Genomic DNA, 19,600 nt, shown 5'->3' with positions numbered 1-19,600 from the left:
ATCCACCAGCAAACCGTATCTGGGATTGGCAGCAAAATCCCAATTTTGTTCCCAGCCCTCACCACTTTGATGACTCTCAAAGTGGAATTCTACCTACCTGTCCCCTTGGAACCACGGCCAATGAACTGGAATTCTTTGAATTATTCTTTGACCAGCCATTGATGGAAATTATTGTCAGGGAAAGTAATAAGTATTTTCAGTACACCATGGCAAATACGATCTTATCACCACAGTCAAGACTACACAGGTGGAAAGAGACGACTGTTGCAGAAATGTATTTGCTTTTTGCAACAATAATGCTTATGCCTCACGTCTATAAGCATAATATAAAAGCATACTGGTCCACAGATCGGCTAATTTGTACCCCATCCTTCAGTGAAATAATACCAGTGAACAGGTTTATCTTACTGTTACGTATGTTGCACTTCTCTGACAAAACCAGGCCTGACAGAAGTGACAGGTTATACAAGATTAGAAATGTTTTCATGTATCTCAAACAAAAGTTCAGGATATACTTTTATCCATTCAAGAATCTTGTAATTGACGAGTCTTTGATTTTGTTCAAAGGTAGACTGTCATTCAAGCAGTATATACCGAGCAAGAGGAACCGCTTTGGTATAAAATTGTTTGTACTCTGTGATTGTGACAGTGGCCTGGTGTTGGATATTGTTGTATACACGGGTAGTAAAACATTGAAAGATACCAAGATGTTATTGGGTATCTCAGGTGACGTAGTGAGAAACATGATGGCACCTTATCTTGGTAAGGGCCATACATTATATACCGATAACTGGTACACAAGCCCATTACTCAGTGATTTCATGCGAGTGAACAAGACAGATGTGTGTGGCACAGTGCGTTCTAATTGTAAACATATGCCCAGGCTCAACGCAGGTGTTCGTGGTGATGACGTGCAGGTGTTTACTGCCAATGACATCATGGCATTACGGTGGCATGACAAACGAGATGTCACATTGTTGACACCCATTCACCGTAATGAAATGCAAGACAGTGGCAAAGTTGATCGAGTGACTAATGAACGTATTCGAAAACCAGTGTCAGTGATTGATTATACACAAAACATGCGCTTGGTTGACAAGTGTGACATGCAGATTGGTTTTGTTGACTGTGTTCGTAAGAGTTACAAGTGGTACATGAAACTTTTCTTCCATCTCATGGACATTTCAATGCTGAATGCATATAATATGTACCAAATAAAGACTGGTAACAGACCACCGTATGGTGAATTTTGTTTGTCTGTTGTCAGACAACTCATAATGAAGTACCAGGTAACAACACCTGCAATACAACATGGTCCTCGAATTCATCACAATATACCCAAGCGTTTGAGGAGAGAAGGTGATCATTTCATAATACAGCTTCCTTCAACTCAAAAGAAATTTGCTCAGAAGAGATGCATTGTCTGTGCACAAACAAAACGACGGCAACAAAGACGCAAAGACACTCGGTTTATGTGTGAGGAATGTAAGGTGCCTCTGTGCATGGTGCCTTGTTTCAAGGAGTTCCACAAGCTCCAGCAGTTCTAAAACCATGTCCAGTGATTGTAAATATGTAAATATATGATAGAACATTAGTATTATACAATATTTGTGCATGTTTATTGTAATAAACAACAGTGGTAAACAATAATATGATAATAACTTTAGTGCGGTTATTGTGTTCAATACAGTGAGTATATATATATCAATTATATACAGTATTGGTCTCTCAGGCCCCAAATGTTAGTAGGAATAGAAAAAAATTGGAAAAGAAAAAAAAAAACTAAAACAACAAAATAATATAATACGCGTATGTGGAATTCGTCGATGTTGCCGCCACCACATCATTTTCTATAAACTTCTTGGCACTGTATCTCGGTAAGTAATGATCAGATTCTAATTTTTTTTGTTTTATTACCTTCACAAAAATATGCTCTTTAATTCTGTAAGAAAAAATAATTTTTTTTTTTTTTTTTCAAAATTTCTTGGACACTGGTGCGTGACTTCAGATTTTGGCCTTGGACCCTGAAAGGGTTAAACTACACTTTGCAACACCGGACTCTGAAAGGAGCGTTGGTAGCTTGACCACGTCGCATACTCGTACAGCATCTGGGATCAGTTATTTGCTGTAGCAGTAAACAAAATGCTTGCCCCTTCTGAGAGGGCTGGGCCCCTCAGGGCTGAAAAGAGGCTGAAGGGGGCTGATACCCACCTTCTGGAGAAAATTTCTCCACTTGTCTGTTTACTCATCAGTAAATGGGTACCTGGGTGTTAGTTGACTGGTGTGGGTGTTATCCTGGGACACTGACCTAATTTTCTTGAAATACTCTGCATAACAAGCGGCTTTCTATATAGTAGTATGTCATTGATGTATACCTGTATGCCTGTATACCTTGTATGTGTAGTAAATAAAGATATTATTATTATTATATTATTTTCTCAGTTGTTTGCTGGGTTATCTTATTCAAACTTGGGCAATGTATGATGGAAAGATACTTCTTAACGTAGACCAAAAATGAAAGAAATCAGACCATAAATAGCGGAGTTCACTTCTCAGCCATTAGTGGCCGCTTAGCGGTATATATTTTTGTATGTTTTTTATGGTTATATTCTCATTTTTTCAGTCTCATTTGATAGAATGAAAGATATATTACAGAAATAGATACGATTTTGATTGCTTTCATGACGAAAAGTACCTTGAAATTGCGCTCACAGTAGGAAAAATGTTTGTTTTTTAGCGATGCTCCAGAGTAAACATATGACGTCCGTCCAATACCTGTACACCTGCCAGTCCAAATTCCAATACGTAGTCAAGAATGAGTTGACATTATTTATACAATTATTACAATAATGCAGCAGTCTGCATAACAGTAAATCTTTTATTTTTTGTGAATAAAAATTCCAAATGGTAAGCAAGAGTAATATAAGAGGGGCGTGGAGCCATGACTAATGAACAGATAAAATGTTATTTTAGTGCCACGAATGTCTACATTGTTTATTCTGGACCCTATTTTGAAATTGGCATCTGTTGAAACTTGTATGAAATCGGAGATATTGCCAATTTCTGACCACTTTATTGGGTAGTTGAAATAAGTGAATGGGCAGTTTCTTGTACTCAGTTGACAGACTAGAAGTAAATAAGTTTATTCAGGTATACACAAATACAGTTACATAGATTATCATATATAGCAGTGTATGTATAGAGAACCTAGGATAACTCCAAAAAGTCAGGCAAAGTTAATTATTTCCAGTACCTGGCTTGGGCTTGCCATATATGATTTTTGGTAAATATTTTTTTTTCTCGTCCTGGAAATGGGAAGTACAATGCCTGCACTCTAAAGGAGGGGTTTCGGGATATTAGCAGTTTGGAGGGATATGTTGTGTATCTTCATACGTATATGCTTCTAAACTGTTGTGTTCTGAGCACCTCTGCAAAAACAGTGATTGTGTGTGAGTAAGATGAAAGTGTTGAATGATGTTGAAAGTACTTTCTTTTTGGGGATTTTCTTTCTTTTTGGGTCACCCTGCCTCGGTGGGAGACGGCCGACTTGTTGAAAAAAAAAAAAATTACGATTTAGCTAATATCGCAGATGTAAGCAATTTAAAATTATATGAACAGGTAATATACATTATATACATTGTGACCCATTCAGGGGTTGCAATCCCCCCTCAAAAAAAAAAAAAAATTTGCTATCATTTCTTACCAAGATGTAGAGGTGTAAAGTTTTGGGTATGTAGAGAGCACTCTAGGTCCCCAATGAGTTTTTCGTAGGTTTTGTTTTGCCGTCTTAGCATACTATTTTCCTGTAGAATTTTGTAAATGGTGTTGGGTCGTTGTTGAGGACTGCATTCCTGGGCTATACCTGTGGGTGTTGATGAGTTGTAATCTATGTTGCCGTTGAAGAGAAGTCAACTTGGGTGCGAGCTGTGGATGAGGATGAATGTTGAGAGAATCCGGAGAAGGTTTTGGAGTCATCCACCATTGTTGTTGTTGTTGTGTTGGTCTGGGCGGGGGTGAGGGGGTGGAAGATACGCTGGTGTCCTTCAGGGTAGACATTGTGGGTAACAGTTTCCTAGGAGGTTTGGTGTCTGTCTTGGTGTTCTTCTATTTTTGTGTCCCATAAGATCACTAGTGGAGTGATATGGATTTACTGTAGTGGTAACTGTTGCTTAGGTGGTATTTGGTATTGGTGGTGTTTGGTATGCCGGGCAATCCTCTTTTAGTTGTGTTTGGTCAGCTTTCTACATCATTAGCAGCCTTATTTTGATCGTTACTGGTTCCATGTGGGTCAGTGCAGCAGTACAAGCTTTTAGGCGTTGTTGTTGTCACCTCACTTGCGCTGATGCAGGTCTTGTCTTTGTGGCTTTGTTTCTCTTCAAGTGAACATTACCCTGTGTGCTCATCCAAAATTTTCACAGTTACATGTATTCTTTTGTACTTGTTGATTGAGTGTGACTGCTACATAATTGACCATGGGACCAAAGAATTTCCTAGTGCCAGCCCTTTGGTAAAGAAGTTGAGAAACATGATAGAATTGAAGAAAGAAATTGTAGTAAAATACTAGGCAGTGCACCACAGTGTTGGAGGCAATGGTGGAGGCAGTGTTGGAAGCAGTGTTGGAGGCAGTGGTGGAGGCAGTGGTGGAGGCAGTGGTGGAGGCTGTGATGGAGGCAGTGGTGGGGGCAGTGGTTGAGGCAGCAGTGGAGGAAGTAGCGTCAGTATGCCCGTTGCTACTATTCAGTGAACAACCCATGCTGTAAATCTGTGAATTTTCACACAAGGCTTTGATACCTGAAGTCCTTATGGAGGGGGATTCCCCTTCCAAACAATAATAAGTCCTCTCTCTCCTCCCTGTCTTCCAGATGCCAACAAGAGTTTTCAATAAAGGTACGTAAATGTGATTTTAAATGTTTATTTATCTATTTCATTACTCATTTAAGTATGTACTCTATATATTTATGGTTGTTTTGTGTATGCAAAACTATAGTTATTCTTTAAAAAAAATTATTTTTTGTGAATATTTTTTGGGGTCTGGAATGGATTAATTGGATTTACAGTGGTCCCTCGCTTTTCGTAGTTCTCGGCAATCGTAAATTTCGCCAATCATAGGGGTATTTTCGTATAAACATGGACTCGCTTTTCATAGGTTGACTCGCGAATAGTAGTTCGTCCGGGACGCATATGCATGGTGTGAGCCGGGGAGGCCTCCCTACCCAGCCAGTCTGGCATTGTTTACCAGTGAGTGAAGGTCCCCTCAAGTGCTCCTACGAAATATTTCATAATATTCCACTGATTTTAGTGCTTGCAAGTACTAAATAAGCTACTATGGCTCCAAAGAAAGCTCCTAGTGCCAAGCCTGTGGTAGAGAAGGTGAGAAATATGTACAGTGACAAAGTATTGGGCCATTTTAGGGAAGTGTTAAAGAGACGCCAGAAACAGAGCTCTCTCCACAGTTACTTTGCAAGACAGGACTAGAGTGACTCTCAAGGTTGTCCTAGTGGCATTAAGAAACAGAGAAGAGAAGCAATTGGTACCTGAGGTGTTGCTGGAAGGGGATTCCCCTTCCAAACTGTAAACAATCCAATCTCTCTCCTCCTCCTCCAGTCTCCCATACACTAAGAAGAATCTCCAATAAAGGTAAGTGTTATGCTGTTAATGTTTCATTCATCATTTCCCATTGTATTGTTTATGTACTACATGTATATTTCATGTAAAAAAAATTTTAATACTTCTGAGTGTCAGGAACGAATTAATTGTATTTACTTTATTTCTTATGGGGAAAATTGATTCGCAAATCGTAAATTTTGTTTATAGTAGCCCCTCCAGGAACGGATTAATTACGAAAAACAAGGGACCACTGTACAGTGGGCCCCCGCATAACGATATTAATCCGTGCATGAGAGCTCATTGTTATGCGAAATTATCGTTATGCGAATGAATTTTCCCCATAAGAAATAATGGAAATCAAATTAATCCGTGCAAGACACCCCAAAGTATGAAAAAAAAAAAATTTTACCACATGAAATATTAATTTTAATACACACAAACTGAAAAAGGCATGCACAATTACATGACACTTACTTTTATTGAAGATCTGGTGATGATTGATGGGATGGGAGGAGGAGAGAGTGTTAGTGTTTAGAAGGGGAATCCCCTTCCATTAAGACTTGAGGTGTCAAGTCCTTTTCTGGGGTTTCTTCCCTTCTTCTTTTAATGCCACTAGGACCAGCTTCAGAGTCACTGGACTTCTGTCGCACAACATATCTGTCCATAGTGGCCTGTACCTCTCGTTCCTTTATGACTTCCCTAAAGTGTTTCACAACATTGTCAGTGTAATAGTCACCAGCACGGCTTGCAATAGCTGTGTGAGGGTGATTTTCATCCATAAAGGTTTGCACTTTCAGCCACATTGTACAGATTTCCTTAATCTTTGTAGTAGGCAATTTCTTCAATTTCTCTCTCCCCTCCTCCGAACCAGTTTCCTCAGGTCTGGCCTCTTGCTGTTGAAGTTGATCTATCAGCTCATCAGTGGTTAGTTCTTCATCGTCCTCCTCCACCAACTCTTCCACATCATCCCCACTAACCTCCAACCCCAAGGACTTTCCCAATGCCATAATGGATTCCTCAACTGGCATACTCCTCTCAGGGTTAGCCTCAAACCCTTCAAAATCCCTTATGTCTACACATTCTGGCCACAGTTTCTTCCAAGCAGAGTTCAAGGTCCTCTTAGTCACTCCCTCCCAAGCCTTACCTATAAGGTTTACACAATTGAGGATATTAAAGTGATCTCTCCAAAACTCTCTTAGAGTCAGTTGAGTTTCTGAGGTCACTACAAAGCACCTTTCAAACAGAGCTTTTGTGTACAGTTTTTTGAAGTTTGCAATAACCTGCTGGTCCATGGGCTGCAGGAGAGGAGTGGTATTAGGAGGCAAAAACTTCACCTTAATGAATCTCATGTCCCCATAAAGTCGCTCTGCCACGTCTGTAGGATGACCAGGGGCATTGTCTAACACCAGGAGGCACTTAAGGTCTAATTTCTTTTCAGTTAGGTAATGTTTCACATTGGGGGCAAATGCATGGTGTAACCAGTCATAGAAAAAGTCCCTAGTGACCCATGCCTTACTGTTTGCCCTCCACAGCACACACAAATTAGCCTTGAGGATATTCTTTTGCCTGAACGCTCTGGGAGTTTCTGAGTGATACACTAATAAAGGCTTCACTTTGCAATCACCACTAGCATTGGAACACATCAACAGAGTAAGCCTGTCTTTCATAGGCTTATGTCCTGGGAGTGCCTTTTCCTCCTGAGTAATGTAGGTCCTGCTTGGCATTTTCTTCCAAAACAGGCCTGTTTCATCACAATTAAACACTTGTTCAGGTTTCAGTCCTTCACTGTCTATGTACTCCTTGAATTCCTGCACATATTTTTCAGCTGCTTTGTGGTCTGAACTGGCAGCCTCACCATGCCTTATCACACTATGTATGCCACTACGCTTCTTAAATCTCTCAAACCAACCTTTGCTGGCCTTAAATTCACTCACATCATCACTAGTTGCAGGCATTTTTTTTAATTAAATCCTGATGCAACTTCCTAGCCTTTTCACTTATGATCACTTGAGAGATGCTATCTCCTGCTATCTGTTTTTCATTTATCCACACCAATAAGAGTCTCTCAACATCTTCCATCACTTGCGATCTCTGTTTCGAAAACACAGTTAAACGTTTGGCAAGAACAGCTTCCTTGATTGCCTTTTTGTTGCCCACAATAGTAGCGATGGTTGATTGGGGTTTACTATACAACCTGGCCAGCTCGGAGACACGCACTCCACTTTTATACTTATCAATGATCTCTTTCTTCATCTCTATAGTAATTCTTACCCTTATTCCTGTAGGGTTGGCACTAGAAGCTTTCTTGGGGCCCATGGTCACTTATTTTGCAGATAAAATCACCAAAAACACTGTAATAATACGAAATGTTCCGATTGTATGCTTGGATGTTACCGCGGAGGCTGGCTGGTAAACAATGCCACCGGCGGAACATGTGAGGCTGGCTAAGGCCGCACATTAGACGCATCTCGGACGAACAGCGTTGAGCAGGTTTTTTAGCGGTATGCGAGGCAAAATCTTAGCAATAAAATGTATCGATATGCAGATTTAACATTATGTAAGGCCAACGGTATGCGGGGGTCCACTGTATATTATTTCTTATGGGAAATATTGCTTTGACTTCCGGCCATTTTGTTTCGGCCAAGCTTCTGGAATGGATTATGGTGGTAACTTTAGGTACCACTATATGTGTGTGTGTGTGTGTGTGTGTGTGTGTTTCCTCTGCAAAGACTGATTATGCATGAGTGAGGTGAAAGTGTTGAATGATGAAAGTATTTTTTTTTTTTTGTTGTTTTTTTGAGGATTTTCTTTCTTTTCGGGTCACCCTGTCACGGTGGGAGTTGACCGACGTGTTAAAAAAATATATACCCCTACCATCTGACTTACGACCTGCTCGACATACGTCCACTCGACTTACGACCGTGCATCTGGCAGCTGGGCTGGGCCGGCTGATGCACAACGCTGTACAATATTTGACAATACTCTCGGCGGCAATGTGTCATGCAGGCAGCATCAGTTTGAGTAACCCTGCCCTATCAGCAGCATCATACTGTATTAACCGTACTAACAGGACAGTAAATTTCACCATGGCCCCTAAGATGAAGTCTGAATCTTGCACTGGAGATTGTGGCAAGAAAGGCTCTTACTCTCGAACTCTCTATTTGTTTTCACTGTTGCACATAAACCTGTCTGTATCTGTCTGCCTGTTTATCTGTGTCTGTCTGTATCTCTGTGTGTCTGTTTATCTGTCTACCAGTGTGTCTGTCTTTCTGTCTACTTGTGTGTCTGTCTTTGTCTACCTGTGTGTCTGTCTTTGTCTACCTGTGTGTCTGTCTTTCTATCTACTTGTGTGTCTGTCTTTCTGTCTACCTGTGTTTCTCTTTCTGTCTACCTGTGTGTCTGTCTTTCTGTCTACCTGTGTGTCTTTCTACCTGTGTGTCTTTCTGTCTACCTGTGTGTCTGTCTTTATATCTACCTGTGTGTCTGTCTTTCTGTCTACCTGTGTGTCTTTCTACCTGTGTGTCTTTCTGTCTACCTGTGTGTCTGTCTTTATATCTACCTGTGTGTCTGTCTTTGTCTACCTGTGTGTCTGTCTTTGTCTACCTGTGTCTGTCTTTATATCTACCTGTGTGTCTGTCTTTATATCTACCTGTGTGTCTGTCTGTCTACCTGTGTGTCTGTCTTTGTCTACCTGTGTCTGTCTTTGTTTACCTGTGTCTGTCTTTCTGTCTACCTGTGTCTGTCTTTCTGTCTACCTGTGTCTACCTGTGTCTGTCTTTCTGTCTGCTTGTCTGTCTCAGAGCCACTCATTAACACTTAAACGGTACAAACAGTCTACCTGTGTCTGTCTTTCTGTCTGCTTGTCTGTCTCAGAGCCACTCATTAACACTTAAACGGTCCAAACAGATTGACGTTCAAATCCGTAGCGCTCCAAACGTAGATCTACTTTTTTTTTTTACATATTTTCGAACATAACAAAAAAAAACAAATGTAGATAAAAGTTTTTTTTACACATTTTCAAATGAAAAAAAAAATGGTGATCTACATTTTTTACATACTTTCAAATGTTGAAAAAACGTATATACGTTTGGACCATTTAAGGGTTAAGAGTGTAATTGGTCTTAAAAATGGCATATTAATAATGATAATAACACATTAATAATCACTGAAGAGCATTAAATGTGTATAAAACGTTAATATCGACATTTTGCTTAATCCATCTATGATTTTTTTCAAAATTATATAATAAACATGCTACGTAACATATAAACATGTAAATTAACAAATTTGAGATGTTTTTCTGGTCGGCTTGACAGAGTGAACAAAAAACATTCGTGTCCAGGCTGGTAACAACAACAGCAACAATGTTTGTTTACATAACTCGCAAATCTTCTACACTCTCATTCTCTCGTTTATTCATTTAATCTTGTTTACTCACCTCTCACTCTACATTAAGACTACAGATATTTTAAGGTAAGTAATGAGTGGACACGATTATTATATTATAGGTTAATAATAATATTATTATTAATATTAGTACATATGTATTATTGTAATAATAATTATTAGTATTATTAATATTATTATTAATTTAGGGCACTGGAGCACAGATCCACTGTATAGCACTTTGTCTGGATTTTTTGGGTTATCCTAGGTAATTTGTACTATGTATGATTACTTACGTGTGCCTGTGAGAGAGAGAGATACAGAGAGAGAGAGAGAGAGATACAGAGACAGCCACATTCAGTCACCCACCCACCCACCCACCTGGCCAACCAACCACCCTCCAGGCCAACCACCCAGCCACCCACAGACCTGGCCACCCAGCCAGCCAGCCGGAGACGTATTACACATGTTTCAGAGTTGTTTCTCTTTACTTAGGGTATAGGTTATGCAGAGGACCCCCGCCTAACGATCAGCTCCCAACTCGACCAATTATGTAAGTGTATTTTTGTAAGTGCTTTTGTAGGTGTATTTTTGGGGGTCTGAAACGGACTAATCTAATTCACAATATTCCTTATGGGAACAAATTCGGTCTATAACGGCACCCAAACAGACTTCTGGATTGACATAATATCGTTAGGCGGGGATCCACTGTACTACATTCTGGCAGGATGACACTACCAATGGTATTCTTCCATTCCACTGTGTCGACAATACATAAAGATAATAGTAACATATGATACTGTATGTGATGTAAAATATACAATACATATCACTACCATGTATACATTATATACAGTACATAAATAATTAAAATATAACAATAGAAGTAAATTATGGTAAAAAGAATGAAATAATGATTGTACATTACATTACAGTACTATGTAAGTAGTTTATATAGGAAAGGTTTGACATTATGCCCTACCCAGTATGTCGGCAATTTTCAAAGGTTCGACTTGCATCCATTTTGACTTACGACTGGTTGGTCGGAACCAAGCTTGGTCGTAAGTCGGATGGTACCTGTATAGTATATGTATATAATGTTTATTTGTTTGTTTCAGGATTTATTTTCAATAATAGTTGTAAAGATTATTTTTATAAGGTTAATTTAGAATTCATTGGTCCTTTCTTTGTAATTGTTAAATAATTTTGTATCATTGCATTTGCATATCTTGTGTATTTGTTTTATAGCAGAGAGTATGATAGCTTGTATTTATATAACCTCTAATATTGTTATATAACAGAGAGTATGATAGCTTGTATTTATATAACCTCTAATATTGTTATATAACAGAGAGTATGATAGCTTGTATTTATATAACCTCTAATATTGTTATATAACAGAGAGTATGATAGCTTGTATTTATATAACCTCTAATATTGTTATATAACAGAGAGTATGATAGCTTGTATTTATATAACCTCTAATATTGTTATATAACAGAGAGTATGATAGCTTGTATTTATATAACCTCTAATATTGTTATATAACAGAGAGTATGATAGCTTGTATTTATATAACATCTAATATTGTTATATAACAGTGAGTATGATAGCTTGTATTTATATAACATCTAATATTGTTATATAACAGAGAGTATGATAGCTTGTATTTATATAACATCTAATATTGTTATATAACAGAGAGTATGATAGCTTGTATTTATATAACATCTAATATTGTTATATAACAGTGAGTATGATAGCTTGTATTTATATAACATCTAATATTGTTATATAACAGAGAGTATGATAGCTTGTATTTATATAACATCTAATATTGTTATATAACAGAGAGTATGATAGCTTGTATTTATGTAACATCTAATATTGTTATATAACAGAGAGTATGATAGCTTGTATTTATGTAACATCTAATATTGTTATATAACAGAGTATGATAGCTTGTATTTATATAACATCTAATATTGTTATATAACAGAGTATGATAGCTTGTATTTATATAACATCTAATATTGTTATATAACAGAGAGTATGATAGCTTGTATTTATTTATTTTTTTTTTTTCAACAAGTTGGCTGTCTCCCACCGAGGCAGGGTGACCCACCGAGGCAGGGTGACCCACCGAGGCAGGGTGACCCACCGAGGCAGGGTGACCCAAAAAAGAAAGAAAATCCCCAAAAAGAAAATACTTTCATCATCATTCAACACTTTCACCACACTCACACATTATCACTGTTTTTGCAGAGGTGCTCAGAATACAACAGTTTAGATGTATACACATATAAAGATACACAACATATCCCTCCAAACTGCCAATATCCCAAACCCCTCCTTTAAAGTGCAGGCATTGTACTTCCCATTTCCAGGACTCAAGTCCGACTATATGAAAATAACCGGTTTCCCTGAATCCCTTCACTAAATATTACCCTGCTCACACTCCAACAGATCGTCAGGTCCCAAGTATCATTCGTCTCCATTCACTCCTATCTAACATGCTCACGCACGCTTGCTGGAAGTCCAAGCCCCTCGCCCACAAAACCTCCTTTACCCCCTCTCTCCAACCCTTTCGAGGACGACCCCTACCCCTCCTTCCTTCCCCTATAGATTTATATGCTTTCCATGTCATTCTACTTTGATCCATTCTCTCTAAATGACCAAACCACCTCCACAACCCCTCTTGTGCCCTCTGACTAATGCTTTTATTAACTCCACACCTTCTCCTCATTTCCACACTCCGAATTTTCTGCATAATATTTACACCACACATTGCCCTTAGACAGAACATCTCCACTGCCTCCAACCGTCTCCTCGCTGCTGCATTTACCACCCTAGCTTCACACCCATATAAGAGTGTTGGTACTACTATACTTTCATACATTCCCTTCTTTGCCTCCATAGATAACGTTTTTTTTTCTCCACATATACCTCAATGCACCACTCACCTTTTTTCCCTCATCAATTCTGTGATTAACCTCATCCTTCATAAATCCATCCGCCGACACGTCAACTCCCAAGTATCTGAAAACATTCACTTCTTCCATACTGCTACTCCCCAATTTGATATCCAATTTTTCTTTATCTAAATCATTTGATACCCTCATCACCTTACTCTTTTCTATGTTCACTTTCAACTTTCTACCTTTACACACATTCCCAAACTCATCCACTAACCTTTGCAATTTTTCTTTAGAATCTCCCATAAGCACAGTATCATCAGCAAAAAGTAACTGTGTCAATTCCCATTTTGAATTTGATTCCCCATAATTTAATCCCACCCCTCTCCCCAACACCCTAGCATTTACTTCTTTTACAACCCCATCTATAAATATATTAAACAACCATGGTGACATTACACATCCCTGTCTAAGACCTACTTTTACCGGGAAGTATTCTCCCTCTCTTCTACACACCCTAACCTGAGCCTCACTATCCTCATAAAAACTTTTAACAGCATTTAGTAACTTACCACCTATTCCATATACAGTGGACCCCCGCTTAACGATCACCTCCAAATGCGACCAATTATGTAAGTGTATTTATGTAAGTGCGTTTGTACGTGTATGTTTGGGGGTCTGAAATGGACTAATCTACTTCACAATATTCCTTATGGGAAAAAATTCGGTCAGTAATGGCACCTGAACATACTACTGGAAGGAAAAAAGTTCGTTAACCGGGGGTCCACTGTACTTGCAACATCTGCCACATTGCTCCTCTATCCACTCTATCATATGCCTTTTCTAAATCCATAAATGCAATAAAAACTTCCCTACCTTTATCTAAATACTGTTCACATATATGCTTCAATGTAAACACTTGATCTACACATCCCCTACCCACTCTGAAACCTCCTTGCTCATCCGCAATCCTACATTCTGTCTTTCCTCTAATTCTTTCAATTATAACCCTACCATATACTTTTCCTGGTATACTCAGTAAACTTATTCCTCTAATTTTTACAATCTCTTTTGTCCCCTTTCCCTTTATATACAGGGATTATACATGCTCTCTGCCAATCCCTAGGTACCTTCCCCTCTTTCATACATTTATTAAACAAAAGTACCAACCACTCCAACACTATATCCCCCCCCCCCTGCTTTTAACATTTCTGTCATGATCCCATCAGTTCCAGCTGCTTTACCCCCTTTCATTCTACGTAATGCCTCACATACCTCCCCCACACTTACATTCTGCTCTTCTTCACTCCTAAAAGATGGTATACCTCCCTGACCAGTGCATGAAATTACCGCCTCCCTTTCTTCCTCAACATTTAAAAGTTCCTCAAAATATTCTCGCCATCTACCTAATACCTCCCTTTCCCCATCTACTAACTCCCCTACTCTGTTTTTAACTGACAAATCCATACTTTCCCTAGGCTTTCTTAACTTGTTGAACTCACTTAAAAAATTTTTCTTATTTTCATTAAAATTTCTTGACAGTGCCTCTCCCACTCTATCATCTGCTCTCCTTTTGCACTCTCTCACCACTCTCTTCACCTTTCTTTTACTCTCCATATACTCTGCTCTTCTTATAACACTTCTGCTTTGTAAAAACCTCTCATAAGCTACCTTTTTCTCTTTTATCACATCCTTTACTTCATCATTCCACCAATCACTCCTCTTTCCTCCTGCCCCCACCCTCCTATAACCACAAACTTCTGCCCCACATTCTAATACTGCATTTTTAAAACTATTCCAACCCTCTTCAACCCCCCCCCCCCACTACTCATCTTTGCACTAGCCCACCTTTCTGCCAATAGTCGCTTATATCTCACCCGAACTTCCTCCTCCCTTAGTTTATACACTTTCACCTCCCTCTTACTTGTTGTTGCCACCTTTCTCTTTTCCCATCTACCTCTTACTCTAACTGTAGCTACAACTAAATAATGATCCGATATATCAGTTGCCCCTCTATAAACATGTACATCCTGGAGCCTACCCATCAACCTTTTATCCACCAATACATAATCTAACAAACTACTTGTATTTATATAACCTCTAATATTGTTATATAACAGAGAGTATGATAGCTTGTATTTATATAACATCTAATATTGTTATATAACAGAGAGTATGATAGCTTGTATTTATATAACATCTAATATTGTTATATAACAGAGAGTATGATAGCTTGTATTTATATAACATCTAATATTGTTATATAACAGAGTATGATAGCTTGTATTTATATAACCTCTAATATTGTTATATAACAGAGTATGATAGCTTGTATTTATATAACCTCTAATATTGTTTTATAACAGAGTATGATAGCTTGTATTTATATAACCTCTAATATTGTTATATAACAGAGTATGATAGCTTGTATTTATATAACATCTAATATTGTTTTATAACAGAGTATGATAGCTTGTATTTATATAACCTCTAATATTGTTATATAACAGAGTATGATAGCTTGTATTTATATAACCTCTAATATTGTTTTATAACAGAGTATGATAGCTTGTATTTATATAACCTCTAATATTGTTTTATAACAGAGTATGATAGCTTGTATTTATATAACCTCTAATATTGTTTTATAACAGAGTATGATAGCTTGTATTTATATAACCTCTAATATTGTTTTATAACAGAGTATGATAGCTTGTATTTATATAACCTCTAATATTGTTATATAACAGAGTATGATAGCTTGTATTTATATAACCTCTAATATTGTTTTATAACAGAGTATGATAGCTTGTATTTATATAACCTCTAATATTGTTTTATAACAGAGTATGATAGCTTGTATTTATATAACCTCTAATATTGTTTTATAACAGAGTATGATAGCTTGTATTTATATAACATCTAATATTGTTATATAACAGAGTATGATAGCTTGTATTTATATAACCTCTAATATTGTTTTATAACAGAGTATGATAGCTTGTATTTATATAACATCTAATATTGTTATATAACAGAGTATGATAGCTTGTATTTATATAACATCTAATATTGTTATATAACAGAGTATGATAGCTTGTATTTATATAACCTCTAATATTGTTTTATAACAGAGTATGATAGCTTGTATTTATATAACCTCTAATATTGTTATATAACAGAGTATGATAGCTTGTATTTATATAACCTCTAATATTGTTTTATAACAGAGTATGATAGCTTGTATTTATATAACCTCTAATATTGTTATATAACAGAGTATGATAGCTTGTATTTATATAACCTCTAATATTGTTATATAACAGAGTATGATAGCTTGTATTTATATAACCTCTAATATTGTTTTATAACAGAGTATGATAGCTTGTATTTATATAACCTCTAATATTGTTTTATAACAGAGTATGATAGCTTGTATTTATATAACATCTAATATTGTTATATAACAGAGTATGATAGCTTGTATTTATATAACCTCTAATATTGTTTTATAACAGAGTATGATAGCTTGTATTTATATAACCTCTAATATTGTTATATAACAGAGTATGATAGCTTGTATTTATATAACCTCTAATATTGTTTTATAACAGAGTATGATAACTTGTATTTATATAACCTCTAATATTGTTATATAACAGAGTATGATAGCTTGTATTTATATAACCTCTAATATTGTTATATAACAGAGAGTATGATAGCTTGTATTTATATAACCTCTAGTATTGTTATATAACAGAGAGTATGATAGCTTGTATTTATATAACATCTAATATTGTTATATAACAGTGAGTATGATAGCTTGTATTTATATAACATCTAATATTGTTATATAACAGAGTATGATAGCTTGTATTTATATAACCTCTAATATTGTTATATAACAGAGTATGATAGCTTGTATTTATATAACATCTAATATTGTTATATAACAGAGTATGATAGCTTGTATTTATATAACCTCTAATATTGTTATATAACAGAGTATGATAGCTTGTATTTATATAACCTCTAATATTGTTTTATAACAGAGTATGATAGCTTGTATTTATATAACCTCTAATATTGTTTTATAACAGAGTATGATAGCTTGTATTTATATAACCTCTAATATTGTTATATAACAGAGTATGATAGCTTGTATTTATATAACATCTAATATTGTTATATAACAGAGTATGATAGCTTGTATTTATATAACCTCTAATATTGTTTTATAACAGTATGATAGCTTGTATTTATATAACCTCTAATATTGTTTTATAACAGAGTATGATAGCTTGTATTTATATAACCTCTAATATTGTTTTATAACAGAGTATGATAGCTTGTATTTATATAACCTCTAATATTGTTATATAACAGAGTATGATAGCTTGTATTTATATAACATCTAATATTGTTATATAACAGAGTATGATAGCTTGTATTTATATAACCTCTAATATTGTTTTATAACAGAGTATGATAGCTTGTATTTATATAACCTCTAATATTGTTATATAACAGAGTATGATAGCTTGTATTTATATAACCTCTAATATTGTTTTATAACAGAGTATGATAGCTTGTATTTATATAACCTCTAATATTGTTATATAACAGAGTATGATAGCTTGTATTTATATAACATCTAATATTGTTACATAACAGAGTATGATAGCTTGTATTTATATAACCTCTAATATTGTTTTATAACAGAGTATGATAGCTTGTATTTATATAACCTCTAATATTGTTTTATAACAGAGTATGATAGCTTGTATTTATATAACATCTAATATTGTTATATAACAGTGAGTATGATAGCTTGTATTTATATAATCTCTAATATTGTTATATAACAGAGTATGATAGCTTGTATTTATATAACCTCTAATATTGTTTTATAACAGAGTATGATAGCTTGTATTTATATAACCTCTAATATTGTTATATAACAGAGTATGATAGCTTGTATTTATATAACCTCTAATATTGTTTTATAACAGAGTATGATAGCTTGTATTTATATAATCTCTAATATTGTTATATAACAGAGTATGATAGCTTGTATTTATATAACCTCTAATATTGTTTTATAACAGAGTATGATAACTTGTATTTATATAATCTCTAATACTGTTCATTGTTTCATCAGGAAAGAAACCAAGAAGCATAAATGTTTAAAGACGGCAAAAACATCCACCAAACCAGGAAAGTCAAAGAAACCAGAAAAGTCAAAGAAAGCAGTTCCATCAGACAAGTGTAAGTTATGTGTAACAACAGTTCCATCAGACAAGTGTAAGTTATGTGTAACAACAGTTCCATCAGACAAGTGTAAGTTATGTGTAACAACAGTTCCATCAGACAAGTGTAAGTTATGTGTAACAACAGTTCCATCAGACAAGTGTAAGTTATGTGTAACAACAGTTCCATCAGACAAGTGTAAGTTATGTGTAACAACAGTTCCATCAGACAAGTGTAAGTTATGTGTAACAACAGTTCCATCAGACAAGTGTAAGTTATGTGTAACAACAGTTCCATCAGACAAGTGTAAGTTATGTGTAACAACAGTTCTATCAGACAAGTGTAAGTTATGTGTAACAACAGTTCCATCAGACAAGTGTAAGTTATGTGTAACAACAGTTCCATCAGACAAGTGTAAGTTATGTGTAACAACAGTTCCATCAGACAAGTGTAAGTTATGTGTAACAACAGTTCCATCAGACAAGTGTAAGTTATGTGTAACAACAGTTCCATCAGACAAGTGTAAGTTATGTGTAACAACAGTTCCATCAGACAAGTGTAAGTTATGTGTAACAACAGTTCCATCAGACAAGTGTAAGTTATGTGTAACAACAGTTCCATCAGACAAGTGTAAGTTATGTGTAACAACAGTTCCATCAGACAAGTGTAAGTTATGTGTAACAACAGTTCCATCAGACAAGTGTAAGTTATGTGTAACAACAGTTCCATCAGACAAGTGTAAGTTATGTGTAACAACAGTTCCATCAGACAAGTGTAAGTTATGTGTAACAACAGTTCCATCAGACAAGTGTAAGTTATGTGTAACAACAGTTCCATCAGACAAGTGTAAGTTATGTGTAACAACAGTTCCATCAGACAAGTGTAAGTTATGTGTAACAACAGTTCCATCAGACAAGTGTAAGTTATGTGTAACAACAGTTCCATCAGACAAGTGTAAGTTATGTGTAACAACAGTTCCATCAGACAAGTGTAAGTTATGTGTAACAACAGTTCCATCAGACAAGTGTAAGTTATGTGTAACAACAGTTCCATCAGACAAGTGTAAGTTATGTGTAACAACAGTTCCATCAGACAAGTGTAAGTTATGTGTAACAACAGTTCCATCAGACAAGTGTAAGTTATGTGTAACAACAGTTCCATCAGACAAGTGTAAGTTATGTGTAACAACAGTTCCATCAGACAAGTGTAAGTTATGTGTAACAACAGTTCCATCAGACAAGTGTAAGTTATGTGTAACAACAGTTCCATCAGACAAGTGTAAGTTATGTGTAACAACAGTTCCATCAGACAAGTGTAAGTTATGTGTAACAACAGTTCCATCAGACAAGTGTAAGTTATGTGTAACAACAGTTCCATCAGACAAGTGTAAGTTATGTGTAACAACAGTTCCATCAGACAAGTGTAAGTTATGTGTAACAACA

General features: G+C 36.1%; 1 protein-coding gene and 1 long non-coding RNA gene across 2 annotated transcripts in view; one reads left to right on the top strand and one right to left on the bottom strand.

Annotated features, from left to right (window-relative positions):
- The window catches only part of LOC138854419 (uncharacterized), a 152,250-nt gene extending 142,302 nt beyond the window's left edge, over positions 1-9,948 (bottom strand). The window contains exon 1 of the long non-coding RNA XR_011393621.1: positions 9,373-9,948. This is a non-coding gene — a long non-coding RNA (uncharacterized lncRNA). The remainder of the gene's footprint in view (positions 1-9,372) is intronic.
- The window catches only part of LOC128684439 (uncharacterized), a 212,970-nt gene that overhangs the window by 132,770 nt on the left and 60,600 nt on the right, over positions 1-19,600 (top strand). The window lies entirely within an intron of this gene.

This window comes from Cherax quadricarinatus, chromosome 4 (genome assembly GCF_038502225.1).
Source record: "Cherax quadricarinatus isolate ZL_2023a chromosome 4, ASM3850222v1, whole genome shotgun sequence".
Lineage (NCBI taxonomy): Eukaryota > Metazoa > Arthropoda > Malacostraca > Decapoda > Parastacidae > Cherax > Cherax quadricarinatus.
Note: the sequence above shows the minus strand (reverse complement) of the source record. Positions and strands in the feature narration are given on the sequence as shown.